Raw genomic sequence first — 5,693 nt, 5'->3', positions numbered from 1 at the left:
AGTAAGGTTTGGAGGAAACTGGCAGGTCACATACTACTGGAAGGCATGTAAGCTGATGTAGCCCTTAGAAGGATCCAGGCAGGAAATAGATGCCACTCTAGATGTTTCAAAAAGAGGGAAATTAATACAGAGAATTGGCTCTACAGGTGATAGAAGACCTGAGAAGCCAAGTGGGACAGAGATTAGCAACAAGAAGATGCTACCACTCCTAGGACAGAAGGGACAAAGAAAAGAGGTGGTGACCAGAGCCCAGAAGCTGAAGTCACTGGGTGGGAAGTGGAGCTGCAGGAATGACACAGCCACTGCAGGAGGATGTTGCCTGAGAGAGAGGGCAAGAAGTACCGTGGCTTCTCTGTTTCTCCCACCCTCCAGCCTCCCTCCAGAGGCTCCTATTAGTTCAACCCCGCCAATTGACTCAGGCGCTTGGAAAGGAAGGCTGCAAGCATCACCACTATCTAATTCCAGAACATTTTCATCACCCCAAAAAGAAACCCCACACCCATTAGCAGTCACTCCCTATTCCCGATCCCACCAACCTGTGGTAACTACTAATCTATTTTCTGTCTCTATAGGTTTACATCTTCTGGATAGTTCGTATAAATGATTCATACAATGTGTGGTCTTCTGTGTTCATTTTGTGTGATGTTTCCAGCGTTCATCCATGTTGTAGTATGTATCAGTACTTCATTCCTTTTCATGGGTTAATAATATTCCACTGTATGCGTAGACTACATTTTGTTTATCTGTTCGTCTGTCAGTGGACATTGGGTTGTCTCCACCTTTTGGCTGTTGTGAATCATGCTTCTGTGAACATTCGTATACACATTTTTGTGTGAACATATGTTTTCAGTTCTGTTGGGTATATACCTAGGAGTGGAATTTCTGGGTCATATTGACTCTATGTTTAACTTTTTGAGGAACTGCCAGTCTCTTTTCCACAGTGGCTGCACCATTTTACATTCCCATCAGCAATGCATGAGGGTGGCCTCTACGTTTTAATGAGGATCAGGAACCCAGCTTGCTATTTCATTATGAATCATGATTAGCAATGTCATGATTATTAAAAAAACTGAATAATTATCAAAGATGTTTAAGTTATTCTGAGTAATGGATGATGGCATTCATGATTTTATGTATCTCTGAACACTGTACAACCTAAGTAGAATTGTGCCAAGTACAACCAATTTTCTGCATTACTCATTAGACAGTAGCTCACCAGCAGCTAAGTGCTGGCACATCATCAGCAGCTCCCACCACAGATGGGAAAGTGTCACAGCAGTGTCACAGAATGCATGCTTTACCTGCTGATCAGATGCAAAACTTCTGAAAATGAAAAACCTAACCGGTTTTTGTCCAATTCTAAGACATCGTGTTAGAGGAAATAGATAATAGCGCTGATTGCTCTGAAAAAGGAAAATGTAATGTGTGAACCAAGTCTCCAGTGTGCATGCATAAACACTCTCTTTTGATAATTTGAGAAAATCCAGCTGAGAGAGAAGAAAATATCTCCTATTGAGTAAAATGAGCGCTGAGTTTGAGAGAGTCATGCAGAGTCTCGGGGCCCAATCAATATGAAAAGTTCTGGGTAGTTAACTGAGCTGCTGGGGAAACTTGATCTCTAGCCTGACAAGCATCACTAAGTATTTCCAGACTCAAGGTAACATTCCAGCTTCTCAAATCTCATGAACTAAAGTGACCTCGCTCCCTGGGGAAAGAAACTCTCATTGTCTCTGGACCTTCTATTTCATCCCAAGTAGACATCACTATCTGTAGCTGGAAGGATCAGTGAACAAATTAATTAACTGGGATCGAGTTTACATTTCTATTGTCAACTCTCATCATTTGTTTGCTTGAACCCACTACACATATCTCTTAGTGCTAGTAAGCGAAAGATAATATACATTACGTAATTTTCACAAGTATATGAGTACATCTTACACTCACCATTTTCATTTCTTTATGGATACACTGACTCACTCTCAATACTTAATGGCAGTTTCCAGTAGAAGTGGCCAATATCAGTAATAGAAGCAGAAACTACATTTGCTCATTGCTTTTCCTTCTTTGCAGGATGTTAATTCCTTGGTTTGTAAAAATTGCATACATTTCAGTTTGCAAGAGTTTCTGGATCTGTAATGTTTGATGAACATCTAGTGCCTAATAATGGCAATGTATAGTTCTCCACTGCAACAACAACACTGTTTCATAAATACAAAACATCAGAACTAGATCAAGAAGTGTGTTTGCTCACACATCTGAGGTGAAAGGCTGGGGAGCTCTGCTAATCTTGTTGGGGTTCCATCACAGATCATCTGAGTGCTGGCTGACTGGATGATCTAAAACGGATGTGACTGGGGACAACTGGAGTGGCTCTATCTATGTATCTCTCCTCCTCTAGCAGGCTGCCCCAGAGAACGTTCTTGCAGTGAAGCCAGAGGTGCAAGAGAGAAAGTGGAAACAAATAGGTCCTAGAGTCCTAAGCTCAATGGTGGCACACATCAGTACTTCTGTCACATTCCGTTAGCTAAAGCATAAGACCAGCCCAGATCCAAGAGTCAGGAAATAGACTCTGCCTCTTTAGCAAGAGGAACTGCAGAGTCGCATGGCAACAAGTGTGGACACAGGGAGAGGTGAAGACTTGAGGCCAAAAGTGCAATCTACTAAAGGCAGTCCCTTCTCGTCCCCTGTGCAGTCCATTCTTAAACCTCAGTTTGTTTATACAAAGGGAAGATTTGGTCCAAGAGGAATAGATTTTACTGATTTTTGTGTTTTTAATCTCACCAAACAATTATATAAATAGATGTATGGGCTGTCTTGGTTTGTTCAGGCTGCCATAACAAAATACCATGGATGAGTGGCTTAAACAACAGGAATTTATTTTCTCACAGTCCTGGAGGCTGGGAAGTCCGAGATCAAGGTGCAGGTCCATTCAGTTTCTGGTGAGAGCTCTCTTCTTGGCTTGTAGATGGCCACCTTCTCACTATGTCCTCATGTGGCAGAAAGAGAGAGCGAACTCTCTGATGTCTCTTCTTATAAGGACACTTATTCCATCATGAAGGCCCCACTCTCAAGACCTCATTTAACCCTAACTACCTCCCAGGGGCCCGTCTCCAAATACTGTCATGTTGGAGGTTAGGCTTCAACATGTGAATTTGGAGGAGAGACAAAATTTAGTCCATAGCATGAGCTAAATTTAATAATTTCAGATTTAGTATCTTCCTTCCTTTTTAATTCTTTCCCCCACATACATCTCTCACTTCATATTGAGGCCAGCTGTGAATAAAACTTCCTAATATTAGAAATCAAAGTCAGAACTTAACTTTGGAGTCTCAGAGATTGATCAGAATAAATTGGAAACGTACCCACAGCATTTCTTATTTAGTTTTTAGAAACAATCTATTTCTACTAGAGTTCAGGATATAATATATCCTTGATCTAAAGCTTCACTTGACTTAAAGCTTGAGGGAATGATAGCCAGTTCTTGTCAAGCCAGATTTACTGGAAAATTAAAAGTGGCTTCATGCTTCCCAGCCAAAGCACTAGAGGTCATCTTTCCCATAAGCTTCTGGAACTTCTGAGCGTTATTATTCAGTCTTAGAAACTGTATGATTCTTTCATTCTTTATATTCAGGCTCTTAATGGCCATGAACCACAAAAACAATTAAGTTGCCAGAGAACTTCTCTAATATCTTGTTCATTTTAAGTTTTTGAACAGGTATTTTATTCATTGTGTGTGCAGGAGAGAAAAGAAGGAAATTCTTCTTCAGGATCTTAGTTTGTATGAATTAATGAATAAAAGAGTGAGCATCTTTAAGAAGAGGGAAAAGTTTCAGAGAAAAAAAGTATTATCCCAGAGAAAAGATGAGCTTAATTTGTTTAGACAGTGTGTTAAAAATAGACTAATATATTTATGATATGTTTCTGGCCTGACTACCCAACATCCACACCTGGATAGGTGTAACCCTTGAAATGGGCATTCGAGAAAGCTGTTTAACTTAGTCAATATCTATGACAACAAGATTATCAATAAATCTTCAATCAGCAAAACAAATTTTAGAATTCTTCCAAAACCAATATTAATATCACTATATGAGGAATTTATGAAATAAAAACTAGATTTGGGGACTTTAACACCAAAATTCATGCCTTTTATCAACTGCTTTATGTTTAAAGCTGTTTCTGGCGAGCCCTGGCAAAATGTATACGAGAGGAAATGTTAGGAGGATTGCACAAAACTAACAGTGTCTATCAATTCTTTTATTCACCAAATATGTTGTTATCATTTACTTTGTGTGAGGTACTTAGCTAGACACGGTAAAATAGTGGTGAGTGAGACAAATTCAGCTCAGGCCCACACTGAGGTCACAGTCTAGTTCAGACACAGACAAGCCATAGACAGGGACAACCTCAATGAGACTCCACTTCACACCCACTAGGATGGCTATAATCAAAAAGATGGTTAGTGACAAATGTTGGCAAGGATGCGGAGAAATTGAAACACTCATTCACTACTGGTATGAATGGAAAATTGTGGCAGTTCCTCAAGAAGCTAAACACGGAGTTACTATAGGGCACAGCAATTCCACTCCTAGGCATAAACCTAATAAAATTAAAACATGTCCACGTAAAATAGCACTATTCACAATACCCCAAAGATAGATACAACCCAAATGTCCATCAGCTGATGAATGGATGAACAAAATGTGGTGTATCCATGTAATGGAATATTATTCATCCGTAAAAAGGAATGGAGCACTGATACACGTTACAACATGGATGAACTTTGAAAACATTATGCTAAGTGAAAGAAGCCAGTCACAAAAGGCCACATGTTGTGTGATTCCATTTACAGGAAACGTCCAGAATAGACAAACTCACAGAAATGAAAGCAGATTGGTGTTTCCAGGGGCTGGGGGTAGGGAGAAAAGGAAGTACTTGCTTAACAGGTACAGGATCTCTTCTGGGGTGTTGAAAATGTTTTGGAAGTTAGATAGAGGTGATGGTTGCACAACATTGTGGATGTGCTAAATGCGACTGAATTGTACACTTTAAAGTGGTAAATTTGGGGGCTGGCCCTGTGGCTGAGTGGTTAAGTTCGCGCGTTCCGCTGCAGGCAGCCCAGTGTTTCATCCTGGGCGCAGACATGGCACTGCTCATCAAACCACGCTAAGGCAGTGTCCCACATGCCACAACTAGAGGGATCCACAACGAAGAATATACAACTATGTACTGGGGGGCTTTGGGGAGAAAAAGGAAAAATAAAATATTTCAAAAAAAATTTAAAAATTAAAAATTAAAAATAAAAAAATAAAGTGGTAAATTTTATGTGTATTTTACCTCGGTTTAAAAAACTGTGCTGTAGGGGGCTGGCCCCGTGGCCGAGTGGTTAAGTTCGCGCGCTCCGCTGCAGGCGGCCCAGTGTTTCGTTAGTTCGAATCCTGGGCACAGACATGGCACTGCTCATCAAACCACGCTGAGGCAGCGTCCCACATGCCACAACTAGAAGGACCCACAATGAAGAATATACAACTATGTACCGGGGGGCTTTGGGGAGAAAAAGGAAAAAATAAAATCTTTAAAAAATAAAAATAAAAAAACAAAAAAAACTGTGCTGTACACTTAAGATTATACACTTTAGGTTACACTTTTAAAAAGGTTAAAAAAAGACTCAAAAGTTAAAGTTTTCAGGAGTA

The sequence above is a fragment of the Equus asinus genome, chromosome 8, assembly GCF_041296235.1.
Source record: "Equus asinus isolate D_3611 breed Donkey chromosome 8, EquAss-T2T_v2, whole genome shotgun sequence".
Classification (NCBI taxonomy): domain Eukaryota; kingdom Metazoa; phylum Chordata; class Mammalia; order Perissodactyla; family Equidae; genus Equus; species Equus asinus.
Note: the sequence above shows the minus strand (reverse complement) of the source record.